At 42.1% G+C, this 15993-nt stretch overlaps 1 protein-coding gene across 26 annotated transcripts in view; it reads left to right on the plus strand.

Moving 5' to 3' along the window:
* Window positions 1-15993, plus strand: part of EPB41 (erythrocyte membrane protein band 4.1) — a 122761-nt gene that overhangs the window by 25785 nt on the left and 80983 nt on the right. For 14 of the 26 annotated variants that reach the window (XM_063311966.1, XM_063311983.1, XM_063311970.1 and 11 more), the window contains exon 1: window positions 14829-14846. The exons of 1 other annotated variant lie outside the window; for it this stretch is intronic. The gene's annotated coding sequence lies outside the window, so the exon portion shown is untranslated. Of the gene's footprint in view, window positions 1-14827; window positions 14847-15993 lie in introns of those variants that run through there. 11 more of the 26 variants (XM_063311968.1, XM_063311969.1, XM_063311971.1 and 8 more) reach the window with 1 other exon arrangement.

Raw genomic sequence — 15993 nt, forward strand, 5'->3', positions numbered from 1 at the left:
CCCCAGAAGGATTGCAGAAATACTATTTCACATTACACTGATTTATTTGTTAGATTTATATCCTGCCTTTTCTCTAGGAATTCAGGGGGGATTGATTTATCCCCAAAACAACCCTAATACCTTCACCACTACAGTGTGCTGGATCTTTTTTATCTAACTTAGCTGGTATTTTAGAAGGAGAAATATAAGTTTGTTTTTTAAGTTCACTTTTCCCCCTTTAGGCAATACAGAACAAAACATGAGACTTAAAGTACAAATCAGACATTGTTTGTAAATTTAATCCGACTGTGTTTTACAAAATCACATAATCATTTACTGCTATGCCTGGAAAAAGTTACAGATCCAGGATAGAAAAGACTGTGCAATCAGTAAATTGTTCCTGTACCAACACTTTAAAAAATGTATCCCAAATGCTGAATATTTACTTATTGCTGTTCTTTCCGACATGATTTACTGCTGGCTGATTGAGCTAGTTTTATATTAATACTTTATGGCTATATCTTTAGTGTCTTCAAATGTCACTCATTTAATTACTATTTTGTATATATTTTTTGATTATATTAACAATCTTATATTTTTGGTTGTACTTCATCATATCTTCTAGTTGTTTTACTTTACCAATAAAATATTTAAATGTCAAAAAAAATCAACAACAACAACCAAAAAGATTACTGCTTGGCTGGAAGTGCTAATTTTCCCACCTCTACAAGGTTTACCTTACATAATCGATCTGGGCTGAACCAGACTTAGTATCAAATCAAATCAGTTTATTACAGCCATTAGGCCAGAATCAGACTTAGTAAAAAGAGAAGCACGAAGCCAACCTACATTCCCAATTTGCACTTCACAGGTTGATTGCTATCCCACCCCCACCTGGGTTCTCTGTTGTTTCTTTACATCCCTTTTCTCCTTTTTAGACTTTTGAAAATGTGTTATACATGAGATTGTCACCCCAAACCATCCACACTGCTGGGATTAAAAAGCAAGAATTTCTCCCGCCACTGCTAATGTATGCAGAATCTTGAAGCATTGCCTGTGTTTGAAATCACACACAAGAGACTATAAACCTCTCTGGTCCCACCATTTAAAATAAACAAACAAACAAACAAAAGTAGTGATAGTCCATTATCCATCTCTGGTTGGTTTAGTAACATCTATCTCTTTGGGACATCTTTTTGTTGTTGTTGTTGTCCCTTCGAGCCAGTGTTGACTCCTGGCGACTGCCTGGACTAGTCCCTGCAGCTTTCTTGGCAAGATTTTGGAAATGGTTTGCTACTGCCCGCTTCCTGGGGCTGAGAGAGAGTGACTGGCCCAAGGTCGCCTGGCTGGCTTTTGTGCCTAAAGCAGGACTAGAACTCACGGTCTCTCAGTTTCTAGCTTGATGCCTTAACCACTACCCCAAAGTGGCTCTCTTTGGGACATCTAGCCTCTTAAAAAAACAACAACACTTCTATGTGCATTTCTTAATGCTTGTATATATGGCTGTTTTTAAAAGCTACGTTGCTTGGCTAATACATATGTCGCTTCTCTCTTTTCCATGTATTCCACACTGATGGATTCTGATGACTTACCTATTGGATTCCTCTAACTGGCTTCTCTTTTGGTGAGTATGAACTTTGTGAAATTCCTTATGAGCTGAAACCATTCTTCCAGAAGCAGATGCTCTGTTTAATCCCACTGCCTTTTTCAGTGCTTCTGGTTTATGTTGTTTAGTCCTTCCTTTCCCACGTAACTGAAAGCTGACTGGATTCATTGTTTTGATGAAATTAGGTTTTTTAAAAAATGAAGTCGAATTCTAGCAGGTAGTTTGTTATTCTACAGCAGTGGATATTTTCTGTAGAATGTTCTCCTTTTTGTAGCCATTTAGTTCCATATTACACAGTAAATCATGTTTCTGAATGGGAAAAGTATGTGGTAGAAACATTAATATTTGATTGCTGATTTGCATCATGGAGATTTATATGAAACCTGTCCAGAAAAAGAAAAGAATTTATGTTGGAAATCTACCCTGAATTTATGTCAGAAATATAGGCACTTTATTTATGCAGTTATATCCCAGTGCTTCTGTTTAGCAAAGACACTGTTCCCATTTTTATTCAGATGTCAGGTGCCTTGGTTTATTGAGTTTTGTTCCAGGTGTGTAGGCTTTAGGACTGCAACAAAACACAATACTGGTATTTCTTTGGGCCTCCTGTCTTTTGCAGGCTGGGTAGAAGGCACCTGGGGACAAGGCCCATTTTCACCGGGGTGCCAAACGGTGGGATAGTCTTCTTTCAAGATATATTTGTTGAGGGACATCACTATTAATCTAAAGAGAGCTCACGATTGCTTTTTAAGACTATAGACCTGCTTTGTAAAACTGTTGAGCCTTGCTGTTTTGTGTTTTAGGCTGTTTGATGTGAATGCAATGTACATATTTTGCATGTTCGTTAACTGTGAGCCATTTAGAGGATTCCGATGGGGCAGCAATGGCACGGGAGTCTTTTAAATAAAGCTATTTAACCAACAGCTGTATTTAAACTATTTGTTAAACTATTTAACAAATAGTTGCACAAATGTGTGTCCACTGATGTAAATGGACTTAAGTCTAGTAAAGGTGGCTTGGATTATAAAGACAATGATTGCTGGACAACATGTTCCTCAAGTATTTTCATTTTGTTTCTCAATGCTGTGCCAGTGTGTAAGTAGCTATTACTTTATCTATAGTATTAGTACTATATCAATAGTTGGGATATTGGTACTAGTATGTACTCTGTAGTGCTGCTTCCCTTATCTTTGTTTCCCTTATTTATTTCTAAGAAACCTGATTATGGGCATTTCAAATCATTGCATTCCAAACAGTGCAGGTAGAACCTGCCATGAAGCAAAAGATAGTGAAGGTGACAGTGTTTTTCCTGTGTCAGTAATCAAATTGAAGAGGTTTGTCAGTCTCAGCAATAAGGGTAAATGCCTTGTCACCTGTCCCTTTAAGGAAATATTAGTGTGTGCCCCAGAGTTTATGGAATCACATGGTCAAAGTGAGATAGATTTTCTTCTCTGATAGCAGTATGAGAGGGGAAGCTAATGGAACAGATCTGTTGGCACAGTAGATTCATTCATGCCTTTTGACTTCTTCTTTTGCCAGAATTAAAGTAATTCCTTTTCCACAAGACTTAAAGAGGGAGGCATCTGTTTTATCATATTTATATCCCTCTTCCACGGAACACAGAGTGGTGTATGTAAGGTTTTTTTGGCAGTGTTGATGAGCTCTTGTGCTGTGCAATGCTAGCTGAATCTGGATCTGTTTAATTTCACTGAGGTTGCTGTATCATTTACCCTTATTCAGGCTGTTCTTTGGAACCCCCAAACTAATTTGCTGATGTGGAGTTAAGCCATCTGAAATGGCTTTCTTTTGGACTAATCTGTTGTGGAGCAAGAGAATCAGGGATAACATCTCTGTAACATAATTTGTTTGGTTTATGGCGTAGTGTTCTGAGTGAACCCAGATCCTGTGAATTGGAAGTCATAGTTTCTGACTTATATGTGAATATAAGCCAGAAACTAAGCCTTCAGTAGCAAACCATGATTTGTTAAACCATTCTTAATTGGATGTCTGAACTGAGCCAGAGACAGTGTTCAGTTTTACTGCCCAAGTGCCTCTGCGTGTTTGTTAAGTTCCCTTTCTGTATACATATTTGAAGGAGCAATGTGGTGTGCCAGTGCTGAATTTCAATACTAAAGGCTTGCTACATAACCTTTCCATGTTTATCTGGAAACAGAAGGCTTAGCTGGATCAACAGATGGGTATTATTCATTGAGGAATGTTGTAGAACTTAAAAGAACACTAACTACCATCCTGTTAAGGATGCTAATAATAAAATGCATGGAGGTAGTGTTTCACTGGGAGAAACCTGACCACAACTGATTTGTTTCTAAATGGAGGAACTGTTATTTAATTTATGCCATCTTTTCACTATTAGTTACATAGAAATACACAACTTGTAGCTAAAAAAACTCTTTTTACGTTAGGGAAGGTGGGATTCTTTGGTAACCCTTGCTTTCAGCGTTGGGGAACAGTGTACCTTGCACACAGACCACAAAGCTCTGAACCAGCATTTTCTGACTAGGTGCTTTTCACATGTATTCAATTACAACTCCCATCATCCCTCATAATGCGTCAAAGCCAGTTGGGCTAGGTGATTTGCTGTGGACAAGCTTATATTCTGTTTGTTGTGGTTGGCGTGACAATGAATTATGCAGAAGGAGGGCTAAGAATGTGTCTGTCTGTCTGTCTGTCTGTCTGTCTGTCTGTCTGTCTGTCTGTCTACCTACCTACCTACCTCTGTCCCTCTACTCAAGACACTCTGAATGGTGAACAGAAATATAAATAAATCATCTATATTAATCCATTAAGAAGAAACAGGGCTGAGGCTCCTTAAAAAATCACAGTATCAGCTCATCAGACAAACCACTTCCACACCAGAGCTCCATCAGCATCCTGTCCCCAGGGCCTGGGGGGAAAGTCAGGTCTTCACAAACTTCCAGAAGGCCAACGGGATCAGGGCTGCCTGTATCTCAGGGGGTAGGCTATTCCACAAGGCAGGTGCCCTGATGGAGAAAGTAAGCAATGTCACCAAAGGGACCCCAACCATGCCCACTCTACCATATCTAGCAGAATGGGCAGAAGCAGTTGCTGTCAACCTTTTCTTTGCTCCAGTCATCATCGCTGTTGTATCTAAAGCAGAGGCTCACAACCTGCCCCTCCAGAAATTGTCGCCATGTTGTATTCATGAGACAGAAGGGAAAGTACATTAAATGCAAAGGAACATCATATGAATAGTATGGAATTAATCTGAATGAAATGTGCAGTCAGTTACCTCCACTGGCTTTGCTCTGGCCTGCCCACTGCACCCTGACCACACCCACTGTGGGGACTGCAACTCTTAGCCCATCATTCTGTGTCCCAGCAGGGCTCTTGGTCAGAAAGCAGCTGTGCACATCTGCTCTAAAGGGAGTGCAGAAGCACCAGTTGCGTGTGTGCTTCCTCTCATCCACTTGGCCAGCCCTTCTTTTGCGTGGTTTGGAGGAGGTCACTCTCACCTGAGGATTGCAGTGTATTGCCTGCACAGGATTTGGCAACTTCTCCAACATCCCCTATAAGTACAAAACACCGATACTGATCTGCTGGGTCTTGACAGGCACACATTTTTGAAGAAACTGAATGCCCTTTGGTATTTCTTTCCACTTAATAGCTTTGCTGTCTGTCAATGCCAGTTCTTCTATAGGGTAGAGAAGACTTTAAAAAACAAAAATCTCATCAGACCATGGAACTTGCAAACATTGTTTATGAACAAGTGCACAGATTGCAGCCCAGATGTTTTTCTTGGGAGAAACAAGTTTACATCTTATAAAGAAGCATGACTCCTTCCAAAATGGAAATAGTGGCCTCCAGAAAGAAGGGCCTTGCCTTTACATTTTAGCCAGTTTGATGAACTGAATGGATTTGGCTTGTGGTGCTGATAAGGGTGGGGAATCGAGCTAGAACATGAGGAAGCTCCTAAAACTTGATGTGAACCAGACATCAAGGAAAGCTATGACTGCTTGGAAAAGATTTCATGCCTCTAATAGGGATGCTCTGGTCCATGGTACCTTCGGTGAACCATCTAAATTATGTTCCTGCCCAAGGAATATAAATGGGGCACCAAGGAGAATTTGCCTCGGTAGAAACTGCCTTGCATAGGACTGTAAAGCACTTTCTCCAGACTCCAAAACTTTGGGTTTTTACCAGTCTTCACAGCTGTTTTTCGGGAGCTGCATTTTTTCTTTGCTGAGCTTCGAATGTAAATGGGAGGTATTATTTATAGCTTCAGGATAAAATCTTTTTACTTTTCATGTTCCAGACCACAAGAGGCAGTCAGATTCAATTCTCATTATTTTGTCATGAGCTCTGCTGTGCTTCCCCCCCCCCTTTTTATAAAAATCCCAGGTTGCAAAGAGACATTCTAGGTTATACTGTTTGTTTTGCTAGGAATGGGAGACAAAAGGCCTAACAGCAAATCTGAAAATGCTTTTCACAAAGAAAAATAAATTTTAAAAAGTGGCTAATATTAGAGATACGATTTTTAAAAATTGCCCAGAAATTTTAAATGCAGAGATTTAGCAAGTCTGCCACTAGTTCTCTAGTATGTTGGCAAGGAGCCAGTCATTTTATTAGCTTTAATATTATTATTCATCTTGATTCCTTGGACTGGAAAGAAAATGGCTGTGCACTAAAAGAAAAAAAAATCAACTAGGGGTAACATACAATTCTCCTCTTCAGTGTTCTGGATTCTTTTATACTAAAAATATTAGACTAGTTTCGTATAGTAGCTACTGGTACCGGGAAAGATGACAATCTAAATACTGGACAAGTTCTGCCAATCAGAGACTTCTGGGCTTAAATATTGTGCTTAGCAAGTTTGCGGGCTTTGGCTTACTATGATGCATGAACGAAGTTAGTGAATTACTCTTCTAAAATTTGCTTTAGAATAGCAAACCAGACTTTTAAGTATTGTTTTTTATTGACTTACTGATTGCAATCCAGGCATAGCATGGTTTAGCCATAGATGGGCAGGCATGGCTGATTGTGCCTTTCTGGCTTACTCCTTGTCTGCCTGTATGCCCTTCTCATGCTCCTAAGTGATTTGTAGCAGTCCAAACTAAGAGCAGCTCAATGATGAGGGAGTACTTTTTTTCTGGAATTACTGGAACGCTACAATTAATAATGTATTTTGCTCATCTGTAAGACTGACTTTGCCTTATATTTGTTTTTCTCAATAAGAAAAGAGATGCTTCCGGGTCCAATTCAAGGTGTTGGCTATCACCTTTAAAGCCCTACATGGCATAAGGCCAGGTTACCTGAGGGACCGCCTCTTCCCCATTACATCAACCCGTCCCACCCGATCGTGCAGAGAGGGCATGCTACGGACCCCGTCTGTGAGAGAACTTCGTTTGGTGGGGTCCAGGAAGCAGGCCTTCTCTGCAGTAGCTCCCGCCCTGAGGAACACACTGAGGTGAGGCTAGTCCCATCACTCCTGGCCTTCCAGAGGAGCCTGAAGACCTGGCTCTGCCGCCTCGCTTGGGGCGGAGAGGGGAGTAGCTCCGCTTGGGGATGGCTGGTACCTTAGAGCACTCCTTCCATGTATGAACTGTATTAGACCCTCCTGCCGCTTGGATTTTATTTTTCTTATTTTTATATTTATTAAGAGTCATGATATATTTATGTATTGTATTTATATTTTACGCTCATTGTTTTGATTTACTAACAGCCCAGAGTTCCTCCAATGGGAGGAGATGGGCAGGGATAAATTTAATCAACCAACCAACCAACCAACAGGGCTTTGGAGGTTTGACCAGGTATCAGCTGGCTTCTGGTGCTGCAGTCGTCCTTTGTGGAGCGCACGCTGTAGGCGTGAGTTTGCTTCTGGCCATTGGGTTGCTCAGTGTACAGATGATTGAATGGCTGTTCTTCTTTATTTCGTGTATATGGATATGCCAAGCTGTGGATGGGACACCAGACTGGATGGACTGTCAAAATACAGAGTTGATGTGGATTTCTTCCCTCAATCTATAGTCATTCTTACTTAAATCCGTTTTTTGGACTTGTATGCCATATTACGTAGCTGGGTTATGCTGCACCAGGGAGCAAATCTGCCAGCTGGCTACAGCTCCTGAACTTTTTTTTTTTGGTGGCCTCGGAGGCTTCCAATAATACAGTACTGCTGAAATTTGAATATGAATAAAACATTAAAATAATAATTACATTTGCTTCAGTAGGCTGATACCATTTTTAATACTTTTTTTTCTTATATTCTCCCTTCCGTACTTATTTTCTACTTGTAGGTTTAGCCACTGGTTTTAAATTTTAATAATAATTTTGCATACAAAAATGTACTGAGCAATATAATGACATATAAATAGGCTATGAACAGCAGCAGTAAATCTGCACTCCCGGTTTTAAATATTGTAGAACAAGGTCTGGTCCATGGGCTGAATTCCGTCCCATCAGGTGGGGCGAACGATATTGGGGAGGAGACCAGATTTAAAAGAGGCTCTACCTCTTTCGTAAAAGCTCTACCATCTAATGTTACCCATTTTTCCATGCAGGAAATCAGCATGAGAAAAGCATTTCTAAGTGTGATAAGAGATCAGTCATTTGATGGTATTGACCTAATACAACAGTAAGATTTGTTCATGTTTTGTGTAATTTGATTATTAATTCATTAAGTAGTTTTCAAAAGGTAGCTCTGTTAATCTTCTGTAGCAAAAGCAACAAAGAATCTTAAATTCATTGTTGTGTAAAAGCTCATGAATCACAAAAGCTTTAAAAATTGTCATTATGATGCCACAAGTTTGTGTTGTTTTTATTAGAAAAGTCAGTTAAAAAATAAAATATTCTGTATATGATTTTTAACAAGATCACACTTCAAATTCAAATATACAAAGATTTTGAAGTGGCGTAGCTTGCCTGCCTCACTCTACTTGTTCACAGGTCTCAAGTGTAGTTGTCAGTTTAATACCCTAAGAGGTGCTCAGCCAATTGTCAATACCTTAAAAGTATAATAATTTGTTCATGTAATCATGAGGACACAGCTAGAGGGAAGGCCAGATTAAAGTAAAATTGAATAAATGCAAATGTTATACAGCCTGCTGTGCCTAGTCAGTGGATTATATAAATTATTCTCAAAAAATCATTATGTGGCAAAAGGGAAAAAAAGTTACCTTTAATTCTGAGGCATAATAGGTCTCTTTATACATACTTTCAGGATGTTGCAGAGTATGGTCAACCAAGTCAAGATGGCAGCCACGATGGTGCAACCAAAGTTCTGCCTGTTTTTTGTGTGTTGTGTGTGCAGAGCTTTGGTTGCGCTATGGTGGCCGCCACTGACCTTTTTGACCTCAACCTGCAGACATCCCTACTTACATGGAAGGTAAAATGGGACCCAATATGGAAAACCTGTCATTATGGTTTCCCCCCAGACTGTCCCTCAGATATAAAAATGAAATGATAAAATAATTCAGTATTTCTTAGGAATACCTTTGGGGAAAAAAAGTGTTCCAGTGTAATCTAGATCACAGCATAGCTGTTTTGCATCTTTAATGCTAAGACTGCCCACCCCATAATTTCTTGTGAGCGATAAACTCTGGGCTCTGTGCTGCGCTTGGCTGCTCTTTCTTTCGTTCTAATCCCTTCACCTCTCTCTCCTCTTAATGATTAGTCCTAGGAAGAATCACTGCTGTAATCATGTTGTTTCAACCCCTTACTTAATGACCAATGTTTGTTTTTGTGCTAGATGACAAGTTGAAAGAATCTAGGATGCAGCAGCTACGCCTCCTCAAATGGCATCCATTCAAGAAGCTGTCAAGTGCTGACTCTCTTTAATATAGTCAAATGTCTTTATTTTAGGAAATCTTTCTAGTAGGCCGCCATTATTAATATGCATGACCAGAAACATTTTTTTCCATAAAAGGCCTTCAGCATGTGGGGGGCTGCATCTGCGTGTTTTTCTGCAACATGAGTGGTCTATTGTTAGTAACTACCACCTCCCGTGCTGCTGTCTGCGCCGGAGCCCCAAGAGAGGAGGGAAAATGTTTAGAATGCAGAGTTGCAGCCAGCTGGCTCTGGCACACAGACGAAGGTGAAGAGAGGACTTTTTCAGACTTTCTTTTCCTTTTTGCTTCCCGGAAAAGAAATTTTTAAAAATGAATTAAACAAAATAAAATATAATCATTTGTGCATATTATTTACAAGATTCTTAGTGAATTATAGAAAATATAGAAGACAAGCAAAAACTGCATCTGTAGCCCCCAGCTCCTGCCCCAAAATAAAAGTCTGATAGGGTCTTGCAATTATATATTACTTCACACATTTATATCCTGCCTATCAAAATAAACAAGGTGGCACATAATCTAGTCACTGTAGGATTAAAATTGATAAACAGAGACCGCTGGATTAGATCCAGAATACTATCAGGATCATTGACTGAGCAGAAGTCCACTCACAATTTTCATGCTGATAGGAGAGAGTTCTTCCCTTTCTTCTACAGCCCTACCACCATTGTACACATTGTTCCATGGAGTACCTGATCCCTCCAAAGCTGATTTTATTTTTAGATCGTGTTAACTTCAAAGTAAAGAAGAAGGATGCATAAAGGCATCATAGAATAGAAAATCTTTCATGAAGGAGCTCTCCTGCTGACAGGTTGTAGAGGAGGGCTTCTCAACCTTAGCAACTTTAAGATATGTGGACTTTAACTCCCAGAATTCCCCAGCCACACATCTTAAAGTTGCTAAGGTTGAAAAACCCTGTTCTAGAGTAACAAAATTTATAATGTGCTAAAACACAATTTATCAGTTACTTAAAACAGAGACAACAGTATATGAAATGCATTCCAAAAATTACCCTTTGGGAAATGTGCATCCTAACTGTCTGTTGGGAGCTAGCAGCAGCAGCAGCAGGACAAAAATAGGCCTAGGTTGGCTTTATTTGGCACTATAGCAGAAAAGAGGCAGATATATCTCTCTTGCATGTACCTGCCAGGCCTCCAATCATTGGCTGACCTGGAGCAGAGTGATACTCTGGCAAGAAAGCTGAGTATAATACATCCTTAAAAGGGCAGTGTTTTGCTTCCCTTCCAAAACCTTTACATATTCATTCATTCCTCTGAGGCTTGGCAAATCTCTCTCCTCTATGTAAAGTTTAACTGTAGGGATAATGAACCATACTTGTAGCATTTTTAAACTTTGAAGTAGGACTGTAGAAAATATTGTCCCTGTTAATTTAAGGTACTACTTACCATGAAGATGGTAAAAAGCAAGAGGCAACATGGATTTTGGTGCACTAGAAAACAAAAGCCATTATCCTCAAATGCTTTAATCTCATCATTTTTAAGCAAACTATTGTTTTGGATTGAAAGTGGATCAGCCTTGTGCAATCACACAATTCTGCTTCATTTTGATTGTATTATATATTTTTATGCTTTCAAATAATAATTTTTAAACAGGATCCATGGTCTGCTTGACACCCCCTCACCCCCGCCTTTCAATCTGAGCTTGACTCCTGGGAAGTATACAGGCACATCCATGTAGGATTTTGGCAACAACATAAAGTTATTTGCCATTGCCTTTTCCAGGGTATTCTTTTCATTTCTCAGTCTAGCCTCCAGTCCCAAGTATTAATCAGCACTGACCCTGCAGAGCTTTGTAAAATCTGATGAGATCAACTCAGTGCTGCAGTTGATCAAAATACTTGGATTGCAATCCAGGCCCTTGATTGTGTAATCATATTTAAAGGTGGCATCTATCTACTGTTCCTTGCAGTGAAATTTCTCAAGTGCTCAAGTTACACTAAGCAGGCATGTTACAGACCGCTAAAAATGCTACCTGAGACAGTGGTCCGGACTGGATTCACACCTGGTATCATAGAGTTCATGCTTTAGATATAACTCTTATTTAAGGTTGTGGTTGTAATTTTAAATATTACATGTCCAAATAGAAATTAATTCAGCTATACTTACTTTGGATCAGTATGCGTAAGGTTGCACCTTTCATATCTAGTTTAAAGACATCAACATTTCTAAAGCTGTAACCTTTTGAAATATCAAACTGTTCTAGATAGTTGCAGAGTATTTAAAGCTGTTGCAGTGGAAAGGCTACAGTGAGGCTGTACATTTTTTTTTGATGATTTACAGAATATTGCAGTGAGATCCTGTGAATGCCACTTGGTCAGATCTTTGAGGATGTAGTGAAGAGATAGTATAGTACAGTGGTTAGGGTGTCAAACCTCAACCAGCAAAACACAGGCCTCCAAATAATCATGAGAGAGAAAAGACAGGATGTACATGCAACAAATAAAACAGTAAATCTAAGGCCTGATTCACATATTGGACCAATCCATAGCGTATTGATTTTGGTTTTGGCTTACTGTCTTGTGTCAACCCAGCCATTATATACCTTGATTTATAGATTAGTGCAGTATGCAAAGCCAGTATGAGAGACTAAGCTGTCTCTTGTATGTAAAAGGGAGATCATTAAAAAAAAACAACCCACCCCATTGAGAATTGTAATTCTTTTCCATTGTAATAACCTTTCCATACTAAGAATCTTGGATTTTTTGCTTTTTTAAAAACTCTTGTAAAATAGCCCTGCTGGTGTACATGCCACCCCTTTGCACAAGTGTACAGCAAATGGCATGCTGCTTACAAATGTGTCAGTATTAGAAAAATAGTTGGACTGGATGATTTTTTTAAAAACATTCGAATTGCTGTCTCCCATTTATGAAGAAAATTGCAATGTTGATACGTTCATGTAGGGGGGGGTGTATTAGGGGTGTGTGAATACATGAACTTCTTACCCATTCTTCGTTAAGAGGAAGCCCTAGATGTTTCACTCATGCTTTATGACTGAGTGTAAGTCTTTCCTGTGGTGTGATACATACTACAGAGAGCCACCAGATGCCTTTCTGTGATAAGAGGATGCATTCTTTTCCTATGTTAGCACTGTGAAGAATATATAGCTTAAAAATCTCATGCCTCACCTTTTGCTGCTATAGCAGGAAGCCCAGATGCATCACTCTTGAGCTGCCCAATGTGTGCTCTTAGTATACTGTCGTACTCTTCAGAGCAAATGTCTGGTAGAAGCTGTTTTTTCCCCCCTTGAAAGCCTTATTCTGCTACAACTTCCTCCTTCAGTTGAGCAAGCTAGTATGTTTCAGATTTACAGGTTTTAAAAAAAGGCATATACTAAAGGTAAATATGCAGGGCCAACACTTCCTGACTTCCTTAGCGCTCGGTGTGTTAGTTGCATGACATTTTCCAAAGAAGGTGGCAGGTATTTGTTTCAAGGAACCTGCAGAAGTAAAATGTACAGGAGGAATGGACTGCCCCTTTCTAGTTTGAAGCACTGTTGATGTGGCAGTTGCTCCCCGAGATACTGGTAAGCAGATTAAGGAAGTGCTGCTGTGTCTAGTCCAGACCTAATTCCATGTGTGGGTGTAGCAATATCATTAGGCAATAAGCACCTGACATCAAGGCTACCTAATTGTATAAATGTGTCTGTATGAGAAATTCAGGAACACCTGCAATTAAAGCGACAATTAGATGAGCAGACAAAAGAGGATTTCGCATAATACAGTCAGTGGATTGTTGTTACTGCACAGATGTAGCACAGGTCACCGAGTCAGTGAGATGACAGGATTATCAACAGCCCTTAAGCCACAAAGGATGGAGCCTCCACATCCAGAGGCAGTGTACCTCCCTGCATACCAAATGCTTGGAAAAAGTCTTTTAAAAAAAACGAAACAGCAGGCTGGCTTTTGTGGGGAAACTCGGCCGGACGGGCTCTTAGTGACTGCTTCCTGAACCATTCACTAGATAACCACATTTTCGCTGTGTGTGTCTGGTGAACCTAGCAACTCATGGGATTAGTGTAAGGCACGGGGATGCTACCACAGGAAGCTGGATTAACTGAGCAAACCAGGGTTGTTTGTGCTGCAAACCCAAACGGTTTAAGCTGGGCGGCTTTTGCCATCTGACGCAGCGCGTGAGGCTCCATCGGACGCCTCGCTTAACCCAGCTGTTATAGCACCTTGGCGGCCCGCCTTTTGGTAAGACGTCTGAGCCATTGTTATCTTCCGTTATTTCCTCCTTTTATTTTTAGGGAAGGGGGTGGGTGGATGTGTGGCGGGGGAAATCAGGTGAAGTCCCAGGGCGACCCACGGAAAGGGCTGCGACTCCCACAGCGGGAAGACGAGAGGGCGCGCCTGTGCGCGCACCTCTCCCTCACAACTGACCCAGATGGCCGTTGGGATTCATTTATTTTGAAGAGGGCGCGAGCCGCGCGCGCGCTCTCGCTATCTCCCACCCCCCCCGGCCGCCTTTATCCTGCGCGCTTGCGCTTTTCCTCCTTCCTCCCGCCCGCCCGCCGCCGTTCAGTCTCCCACGAAGCCGCCCTCCCTTCCGCGCGTCCCGCGCTCCCTCCACGGCACAGTCTTCTCTCCCCCTCCCCTTCTCTCTCGCTTTGGTCCCCTCCCTCTCCCCTGCCGAGAGCCAACGGCTGAGCCCCTCAAGAACTCCGCCTTCTGCTCTCCACCAATAGAAACTTACTACTATGTTATGGGGCGGGGGGGAAGGAGAGGTGAGTGCGGGAGAGAGGGAGAGCGCGAGCCAGCCGAGCAGCGAGACCGTCTGGGGGCCTCCGCCGCCGGCACCCTCGCGAAACGCTCTCGGCGCCCAGCATCCCCGCCTGGGGAGGAGGCAGGCAGGTGAGGCGGCGGCAGGCGGCTTCCGTCGCGCGCCCCTTTTCTTCTTGCTCCCCGCTTTTACCTCAGCGAGGTGCGTCGTGCGCGCGGGGGAGGGAGATGGGCATCCGTCTGTCCGTTTGGCTGGCGGGCGGGCGGGCGGGCGGGCGGGCTGACCGGCCGGCCGAGGGACCGGAGAAGGCGAGGCGCGTCCGTTGGCGTCGGCGCGAGAAGGGACCTGGTCTTCCTCTCTCTCCTGGCAGGGCGGGGCCGCTGCCGGGAGGCGCTCAGGTGCCGTTGGCCTTTTGCCCGGCCACCGGGCAGCGAGAGGGGCGCCCCTCGCTCGGAGGTGCGGAAGGAACGTCCGGCGTGGTTGCGCCGCGGGGGGGGGTGCGGGGAGGTGGCACAGGGAAGGTGTGGAACGGAGGAGGAGGAGGAGGAAACGGGGAGAAGAGTGAGCTGGTCTTGCGGGCCGGGGCTGTCTCGGGAGAGAAGCGTGTCGAGCAGCTGCGGTGTCCGCGCGCCCGCCTGGCAGCCTCCCGGTCAGAGGATGGAGGGGATTATGGGATGGAAGACGGTGTGACTCAGTGAGGTGAGCGCGTTGGATTGAGGAGCGCGCGCGCGGGTGCCTCGGAAGGTGGGGGTGGGGGAGAGGTTGGAAGATTAAAAGGCGAGCTGGCGGGGCAGCCTCCTGCTCTTCCCCGTCCCCTTCTACCCTGGTCAGTTGGTTTGCGAGGGGACGAGTGCGCTGGATTGAAAGCCCTCCCCTCTTTCATGCTGTCTCGCAGATCTTCACCCTCCTGAATTTTCGTTCTTTTTTGTAATGGCACCAAAGGTACAGCGGTGACACTTTTGAGTTCGGAGGGGGAGGGACCGTCTGCACTTGTGTAAGCATTTTGGGGAGGGGGGAGAGAGACAAAGCAGATCAGGTACAGAAAATGTCTTACATGCTGAGATGAAGTGAACACTGCTCATTGGAGCTGTTCTCCTGGTATTTCTCCCTTAGGGAGGGTAATGTCATGGATTTCAAAATAAAAAATACTTACTGATACTCATGATTAATTGTAAATATTTCTGTTTAATGTTAATAATTGGAATTACATTCCTTTAATTGCTGTGCATTTTAATCCTAAATACTGCATGAAAACACTTGCTGTATTTCTGTTTTTTATGTTAAAGGGGCTGCTTTGTAGATGTCATCTTGTAATTTATCTTGATTTCTTCTGTCTAAATTTAAGCTTTAAAGAAGTCTCATGGTCTGAGCACCATATCATACCACATGTAAGATTTTGAAAAGTCTTTTAAGATGATAGTTGTTTAAATGAGATAAATATTAATGAGTTATGTGCATTCCTTTTTTCATTAATGGTCAATAGGGTGGGTGGTTCTTTAAACAAGACTGTGATACTTATACAACTTTAACATTGAGATGTTGTGTGGAACTGCAACCAACTTATATTATGTGATTGTCCTTTTTAGTGAACTGCATTTACAGGTATTGTTTTCACTGTAAAAGTGTATTTCAGTTCCTGTAATAGAAACTAATCATTTTAAATACATACTAAACTAAAAATTAAAGTGTCCAGATCACTTTTTAAAAAAACAACCTCTAGCAAGTTTTCATTTAGCTATGGTTGTCTTAAATTCAGTTCGATGAAGTACTGCATGCATTGCCAACACTTGGCTGATATCAGAAAGCTAGGCAAGGTTGGATCTGGTTAGTACTTAGATGGGGAAAT

Source organism: Candoia aspera, chromosome 10 (assembly GCF_035149785.1).
Source record: "Candoia aspera isolate rCanAsp1 chromosome 10, rCanAsp1.hap2, whole genome shotgun sequence".
In the NCBI taxonomy this organism is placed as follows: Eukaryota; Metazoa; Chordata; class Lepidosauria; order Squamata; family Boidae; genus Candoia; species Candoia aspera.